Source organism: Podarcis cretensis (genome assembly GCF_951804945.1).
Source record: "Podarcis cretensis genome assembly, chromosome: 14".
In the NCBI taxonomy this organism is placed as follows: domain Eukaryota; kingdom Metazoa; phylum Chordata; class Lepidosauria; order Squamata; family Lacertidae; genus Podarcis; species Podarcis cretensis.
The window spans coordinates 8,129,976-8,138,925 of NC_137183.1; the positions used below are offsets into that span (position 1 = coordinate 8,129,976).

At 45.6% G+C, this 8,950-nt stretch overlaps 1 long non-coding RNA gene across 1 annotated transcript; it reads left to right on the top strand.

The window, feature by feature from the left end:
- Positions 1-1,594: 1,594 nt before the first annotated feature.
- On the top strand, positions 1,595-8,342 carry LOC307203059. Its single transcript, XR_013833116.1, has 3 exons — positions 1,595-1,632; positions 5,751-6,041; positions 8,057-8,342. It is a non-coding gene; the product is annotated as an uncharacterized lncRNA (long non-coding RNA).
- The last annotated feature ends 608 nt before the right edge of the window (positions 8,343-8,950 follow it).

The following is an 8,950-nucleotide window of genomic DNA, read 5'->3' on the forward strand; positions in this document are numbered from 1 at the left end:
TATTCCTGAATGTCCATTATTTTTTCGTTTCCTCTTTTATATAAATTCTGAAAATATTTTTTAAAAGTCTCTCTTATTTCTTTTGCTTTTTTCTATAATTTTCCCATTGGAATTAATTTTTCCTATATGGTACCTCAATTGACTTCTCCTTAGTTGCCATGCTAACAACTTTCCTGGCTTATTTGCATGTTCAAAAAAATTCTGTTTAATTTTTTTTTTTTTTTTTACCTTCCATGTTATTTCCTCATTAATTATCATTGAATATTGAGATTGTAATAAATTTATGGCCTGTTTTATTGATTGTTTGGATTTCTTCCTAAATCTTTTTCTTTCTTTGATATGGCATCCAAAATTTCTTTTTTCTTTGTTTCCCTAGATCTTTTTTTTTTTTTTTGCAGTATTTTGTTGTATAAAAAGACCTCTCATAACTGCTTTGCTTGCCTCCCATACCATTTGGATTTTAGTTTCTTTATTTAAATTTAATTTGAAATATTCTAATTTATTTGTTTTTGCATTGTCTACTATATTTGATCATCCAATAAATCATCATTAAGTCTCATCTAAAAGTTGACTGTTCTTCCTTTTGCATTTCCATAAACACTGGGTTATGGTCCGATAAAAACCTCGGATTTATCTCAATTTTCCTCACTTTTATTTCCAACTCTTTAGTGAGCCAAATGGCATCTATTCTCACACTGCTCTCATAGACATGAGAATAATACGTGAACTGCTCATCCATTAAATGCCTTATTCTCCAGATGTCTACCAGATTCAAAGTATGGGCCATATCAAAGAAAGTTTTTCGAAGTTTCCCTCCCTTTGTCTCTTTCTTCTAATGGTCCTATCCATTTCCAATGAGGGCACTCCATTCAGGTCTCCCATTATTATGATTTTTGGTATTCTGGCTGGTATTCTGGTGTTTGTTTGTTTTTTAATAAAACCTCCTATGTACTAATAATGGTAATCTCATTCTCTGGTTTTCATTCATTTTGTAGTGAAAATGGCCCCTTCAGGGTGGTATCGTCAGGCTCAAAATATCATGTAAAACATATTGTTTTTCTTAGGTTGCAGTTTTGTACATTTTGTTTCTTAGGAAATGCTAATAAAACATGATTTTAAAAATGCAGTGGGTGGGGACACACACACAAATATACATATATATATATATATATATATATACAGCTCTTGCTTGTTACAGCCTATGAAATATCATGACAATATCAAAGTTGTAAGGAACATATTAGGTTTCAGTTTTAAATTGCATATCTGCAGAAACACACATGGGTAACACACACTTTGATTACCTGATTTTGATGTGATGAGCTTTATATTTCTCTCCTCTAATATTAATGACATACATGCATTAAAATACAAGTTCAATATATACTTCATTTTCTTCTCGTTTCTTTTTTGAAGAATGGGTCTAGCAATAAAGTCTTGTAAACCAATAAAATCAAGCCCTTTCTATGTCCACTCAGAAGAAAGTCCTAGTGTGTTCATTCCAGGTAACTGTGTAGATGATTGCAGCTTCAGACCAAACTATAGGAGCCTTGAAAGGAACTCAAATCTCATCAAGTCTCTTTTTCTTTCATTACAGATATGTGAGGATGCTACAAAGAGCCTAATTTGCAGGTATTATAATTTGCACCAGGCAATCCTTTTGTTCATAATTTCCCCCAGCTGGCAAACACTCTAGAGACCATGGATTCTTGGAGGCTTAGATGGTCACACCTCCTGAGCATCGGGATTCAGTGCGGATAGAGGAGGTAGTGGAGATTTCCTAGGCACTGAAAGCTTTTCTTGCAAAACCAAAAGCCGTTCCACTATGCCATCTTGTTCCTATTTGGGCAGTGGTGGGGAAAAAAGCCACTGATTGCTCTTCTAAGGCAGAGCTTTCCAAACTGTGTGTTGTGACTTCTTAGTGAATGGGTAGGCAAACTAAGGCCCGGGGGCCGGATCTGGCCCAATCACCTTCTAAATCCAGCCCGCCTGGTGTTTTTACATGAGTAGAATCTGTGCTTTTATTTAAAATGCATTTGTGATGGCCTGGGAATCTGATTCAGAAGCTGAACCTGAGGAGTCCCAGCATGTGCAGGAGTCCCTGCCGGATCCTCAGGAGCAGACACCAGATGTATCCACTCTGGCTCCGGAGGTGATTGAGGACCCATTGCCTGCAGGTGCTCCTCTCCCAGCCCTGTCAGGGGAAGGTGAGTCTCCCCTGGGTCCAGTAACCCTCCAGCCTCTCCTGAGCTGCAGAGGCTCAGGGCAGAGAGGCGGAGGGAACTGGTTTCTCCCAGGAGGAGTGCTCGCCTTAAGGCCAGGAGAGGTGGGTCACCTGTGGGCCGGGACCACCCCAGGCCTCGGAGGAGATAAAGGCCAGTCAGCCCAGTCCCTGGTTGCAGGAGCAACGTCGTCAGAAACCTGTTTCTGCCAGCACCCAGACCTGTTCTTCCGGAGTTCCCGACCACACCCGGCTTCTTGCTTCGGACCCCGCTTCGCCCTTTGTGGACAGTCTCCAGACCCTCGACTCAGTACCGGACTCTGACCACGCCTCACGGTAACCTCCCCCGGGGACCAGCACAGCATTTCTGGGTTATTTATGGGGCATAGAAATTTGTTCATTCTCCCCCCCACAAAAAAAATATATAGTCCGGCCCCCCACTAGGTCTGAGGGACAGTGGACCGGCTCCCTGCTGGAAAAGTTTGCTGACCCCTGTAGTGTGTCAGCTGCAATGTGTACGTGTATCTTGTGAATGGTCGCTGTGATCCTCCCAGGGCTGGAAAGGAGTTAGTTTAACCTCCAGTTTGCTAGTAAAACTGAATTACTGTGCCGCGAAATGATGTATGTCTAAAAACATGTGTCACCAACATGAAAAGTTTGGATAGCTCTGTTCTAAGGGCTTAAACTGACCATTACCAGGAAAAACAGGCAAAGGGGTATGGAGCCATAGTTATGCAGCAACATGGGCATGGGCAGATCCAAAAGCAGGCAACAGCTCCTAGAATCATAGAATCATAGAGTTGGAAGAGACCACAAGGGCCATCGAGTCCAACCCCCTGCCAAGCAGGAAACACCATCAGAGCACTCCTGACATATGGTTGTCAAGCCTCTGCTTAAAGACCTCCAAAGAAGGAGACTCCACCACACTCCTTGGCAGCAAATTCCACTGTTGAACAGCTCTTACTGTCAGGAAGTTCTTCCTAATGTTTAGGTGGAATCTTCTTTCTTGTAGTTTGGAACCACTGCTCCGTGTCCGCTTCTCTGGAGCAGCAGAAAACAACCTTTCTCCCTCCTCTATGTGACATCCTTTTATATATTTGACATGGCTATCATATCACCCCTTAACCTCCTCTTCTCCAGGCTAAACATGCCCAGCTCCCTTAGCCGTTCCTCATAAGGCATTGTTTCCAGGCCTTTGACCATTTTGGTTGCCCTCCTCTGGACACGTTCCAGTTTGTGTCCTTCTTGAACTGTGGTGCCCAGAACTGGACACAGTACTCCAGGTGAGGTCTGACCAGAGCAGAATACAGTGGCACTATTACTTCCCTTGATCTAGATGCTATACTCCTATTGATGCAGCCCAGAATTGCATTGGCTTTTTTAGCTGCCGCATCACACTGTTGGCTCATGTCAAGTTTGTGGTCAACCAAGACTCCTAGATCCTTTTCACATGTACTGCTCTCAAGCCAGGTGTCACCCATCTTGTATTTGTGCCTCTCATTTTTTTTGCCCAAGTGCAATACTTTACATTTCTCCCTGTTAAAATTCATCTTGTTTGTTTTGGCCCAGTTCTCTAATCTGTCAAGGTCGTTTTGAAGTGTGATCCTGTCCTTTCGGGTGTTAGCCACCCCTCCCAGTTTGGTGTCATCTGCAAATTTGATCAGGATGCCCTTGAGTCCTCTGCCAGGTAACCCTGAAACAATCCACATGGTGGCTTCATGACTTTGCAGAGTAGTGGATGTCAGCCTTAGCAAGATGGGGAGGGATTGGAGAGATAGAGGCCACTTGCAGGCTGTTGCTGTTTTCCAGTGGGATAATAATAATAATAATAATAATAATAATAATACTAATTTATTTCTACCCCACCCATCTGGCTGGGTTTCTCCAGCCACTCTGGGTGGCTTCCAACAAAAGATTAAAAATACATGAAAACATCAGTCATTAAAAACTTTCCTAAACAGGGCTAAAAATCACATCTCGGCAAATTCAAGTTGTGCAAAGACAGTTGATTGAGAGGCCCTGTGCAATAAATCCACTTCCCCCAAAATACTGGACTTTTTGCAACAAGGAAAGTGAAGGGGAAGTGCGGGATGACGCTTGATGCAACATCATCTAACCTCCCCAGAAACAAATCAGGATGAATGTTCAATAAGCACCCATCTCCTTGCCAAACCTATTTCCCTTGCCTGGAAGGGAAAGCATAATTCAAATCTTCAATCTGCTGCACTCCACAGTCATACAGCTGATTGAAACTGACTTTAGCCCAGCCTTTCTCAACCTGTGGGTCCCCAGATGTTGTTGGACTACAACTCCCATCATCCCTGAGCTCTGGCCTTGCTAGCTAGGGGTGATGGGAGTTGTAGTTCAACAACATCTGGGGACCCACAGGTTGAGAAAGGCTGCTTTAGCCCATGAAAACTTATACCGTAATGACTCTGTTGGTCTTTTAACTTGCCTCAAGACTTATTGTGTATTCATTGCTTTGTTCTGTGACTGCTAGTACACATTAAGAACACATCTACAGCATCTGGCTGGAAAAAAACTAGCATGATTTGAGAACATAGGAAGCTGCCTTCAAGCAAGTTAGACCATTGATCCCTGTAGTCCAGAACCGTCTTCACTAACAGAAGCTCTTTGGGGTTTCAGGCAAGGTTCCCTCCCAGCCCTACCCAGAGATGATAATAATAATAATAATAATAATAATAATAATAATAAATTTTATTTATATCCCGCCCTCCCCAGCCAGAGCCGGGCTCAGGGCAGCTAACACCAGTAAACATAATGGCGGGGACAATTTAAAATACAGGTTAAAATGCAATTTAAAATGCAGCCTCATTTTAATAGTAGCCCATAAATCAAAACCATAAGGGGAGGGAAAACATAAGGGTCAGACTGAGTCCAAACCAAAGGCCAGGCGGAACAGCTCTGTCTAGCAGGCCCTGTGGAAAGATGTCAAGTCCCGCAGGGCCCTAGTCTCTTGTGACAGAGCGTTCCACCAAGCCGGGGCCAGTACTGAAAAGGCCCTGGCCCTAGTTGAGACCAATCTAACCACCTTGCAGCTTGGGACCTCCAAAATGTTGTCATTTGTGGACCTTAAGGTCGTCCATGGGGGATACCAGGAGAGGCGGTCCCATAGGTATGTGCGTCCTAGGCTGCAGGGATGCTAGGGATTGAACCTGTGACCTTCTGAATGTGAAGCAGGTGCTTCACCACTGAGCTACAGCCCCCCCCCCCCCCCCCCCCGTGCAAGACAACAGCAATCTGTAGCCTTTGGAAGTTTGTTTGTTTTTTGCTGGAGATTCCTTGTCCCCTCACAGAACTGCAGCTCCCTGGCAGGCTCAGAGCAGGCTGAAATGTGCCATGTAACCATTCCCAAAAAGCACTTCTGAGCCTTTTTCATGCTATTTGTACACAGTGTGAATGCTGGTCAGGTGGGATCGAAAGCAGAAAAGAGCCAGTTTTTAAAAATCAAATGCACATTTTCTTGCCACTGTAAGTTTTTTTTTATTCTTCCCCATTTGGATTGCAGCTCTCCAGATTCCCTCCTGAGAGCAAAAGCAGCAGCAGCAGCTTGTTCCAACGGCCAACTCTGGTATGGGGCTTCTGTCTGCGGCTGCAGCCCAGAAAGTATTGTCAAACGCCCAGGCTCAGCTGGAGGAGCTAAGCAGAGCTGCATCTTTGAAGAGCCCCAGCTGCAAGCAACCCAAAGCCAGAGCCAAGAAGGGACTGGCGGAAGCGAGTGAAGGTCCCCAGCTGGTGGAGATCCTTAGCAAACCAGCTCTCACAAGTGAAAAACCATAGTGAGATGGCTTCTTCCTGGGTAATTGCCTCTTTAGCAGCCTCTTGCTGCCAGTTATCCTTACAATCCTAATTAACAAGCAACCAGATAATTAGGAATTTAATTAAGAAAACCAGACTCTCCAGAAATAGCTGGCATCTTTGGAAATAATGTGTACGGCATGGCCACCGAGGCATTGTGTCGGCTCCCAGAGTGGGGAATGCTTGACTTGCTTCCTTCACCCCGAGCTCTGCCTCCCAGCGGCATTGCCACATCACCTGAACATACGAAACTGCCTTATACCAAGTCAGGCCATTATTCCACCTAGCTCTGTATTGTCAACACTGGCTGGCAGCAGCTCTTCCGAGTTTCAAACATAGGTCTTTCCCAGTCCTTGCTGGAGACACCAGGGATAGAACCTGGAACCTTTTCGCATGCCAAGCAGATGTTCTGCCACTAAACTACAGCCCTTCCCCAAGGGCCAGAGACTCTTTCAGATGGCAGCAGCTAAATCTTGGGTCCTAGCAAGTGATGTTGTCTTTGAGGTCTCATCAGCACCACCCAGCTTGGCCAATCATAAGTGGGAGAGGGCTGCTGTACTCATGCCCTGCTGTCCATGGGTATCTGGAGACCATGTAAACAGGCTACTGGACTAGACAGACTTTTGGTTTGATCCAGCAGGGCTCTTCTGATGGAGGTTCAAGAAGAAATGACTTCTCCACTGCAGCTTTCCTACAGAGACAGCTCCTTAACCATCACTAATGAAGAGGTCTAGTTTCCCATGTAACACTAAGCACTGCTTAACGTTATCTAAGGCTTATAAACTACTGTAGCTACAAACCTTGATTCAGGGGCACCATCTAGGAGGGCTGCAGGGCCAAGGGCCCCCTAAATTCTGTGGCAACCATGTGCACGCACACAGTGCAATGTGCTCACGTCACTTGCGCAAGCTGTGTGGCACACTCATGTGGCATGCATGTGACATGTCAGCCTGTTGAGTGCACACATGGCGTTAGCATGTTGCATGGTGTGTGCGCACAATGCAAGCACATTGCACATCATGCACGCATGACACCGGCATGTTGAGCGGCGTGCATATGTCACATGGCACCAGCCCCCTCAATTGTGAGGGCAAGCTGCCACACTTGCCTTGGTTAACAAGTGACCTTTAAATGTAGTTCATAAACAACACTAAGCTGCTGGGCTGGGTTCACACATAATGCTAAGCCGTGTTTTAATAAACTGCAGCTATGTATGAACCAGGCCTCAGTGTCTGTCTCTGCAATGCGTGGAGATAGCACCACCACTGCTGGTATTCTCAGGGCACTTGGCCCATAATTCCTTCTTGGCAGTCAGCAGTTTCTAGGGCTCTCTTTCTCTCCCTGACTGCTCCCTGGCACTCAGAAGCAAGGAGAGTGAGTTAGAAAATCATGCTGCCCATCTGGAAAGCAGAAGATACCTGAGTCGCCCACTCTGCCTTCTCAGGGACTGTGCTTGGTAGGCCCAAAGAGCTGCAGCCCTGAGGTCCATTTCCAGGGGCTCCAAACTGCAGTCATTTTCCTCAATGCAAGCAGCACACACAGTTCCTTTTAGCCTCTCCACCCTGCAGGTGGGTATTGCTTCAGGTGCCATCCCTAAAAAGCCTTTAGACAGATGAGTGGGCCAAGCTATTAGTGGCCATCAAGAAAACATCTGTTGTTCAGCATCCATCAGCGGGATATAAAAGAACCTGGGAGGGGGGAAAGGACCATCTCTTCACTTGGCAGAGCAGAATAGCACAGGCCTAGACCATTACATGGTAAAGTTTCACTGAAACCAGCTGACTCATCCACCAGTTTTAGGCTGTGGGTGGAGCTCCATAGGAAATTAGCCTCTTAGGAGTCCTGTGGTGTTCCAGGGAATTCAGAGAGGATAAGCCCCAGGGAGTTCAATTAGTTTGGCAAGGTCTGAGGTAGGCTTACAATAGTCTGAAAAAATGGTCTATGCTGGATGTTTAAGGGACGCTGTTTGTGAATTAGGCTGCTGGTGGTGGCTTGATTAGGAATTTTCCATTCCAGGGGAAAAAGAAGTCACTTGCTGAAAAACAATGAAGAGCTTTGTGGTACCTTTAAAGACTAACAAGCCTCTTGCAACGACTCGGTCCAGTATATCTGAAGGAGTGTCTCTACCCCCATCGTTCTGCCCGGACACTGAGGTCCAACGCCGAGGGCCTTCTGGCAGTTCACTCACTGCAAGAAGCCAAGTTACAGGGGACCAGGCAGAGGGCCTTCTCAGTAGTGGTACCCGCCCTGTGGAACACCCTCCCATCAGATGTCAAAGAGATAAACAACTACCTGACATTTAGAAGACATCTGAAGACAGGCCTGTTTAGGGACGTTTTTAATGTGTGACTTTTTATGTATTTTTAATCTTTGTTGGAAACCACCCAGAGTGGCTGGGGAAACCCAGCCAGATAGGTGGGGTACAAATAACAAAAGATTATTACAGTGGTACCTCGGGTTACAGACGCTTCAGGTTACAGACTCCGCTAGCCCAGAAATAGTACCTCGGGTTAAGAACTTTGCTTCAGGATGAGAACAGAAATCGTGTGGCAGAGACGCAGGAACAGCAGGAGGCCCCATTAGCTAAAGTGGTGCTTCAGGTTAAGAACAGTTTCAGGTTAAGAACGGACGTCCAGAATGAATTAAGTTCTTAACCCGAGGTAACATAAAGGTAAAGGGACCCCTGACCTTTAGGTCCAGTCGTAGACGACTCTGGGGTTGTGGCGCTCATCTCGCTTTACTGGCAGAGGGAGTCGGCGTACAGCTTCCGGGTCATGTGGCCAGCATGATTAAGCTGCTTCTGGCAAACCAGAGCAGTGCACGGAAACGCTGTTTACCTTCCCGCTGGAGCGGTTCCTATTTATCTACTTGCACTTTGACGGGCTTTCGAACTGCTAGGTTGGCAGGAGC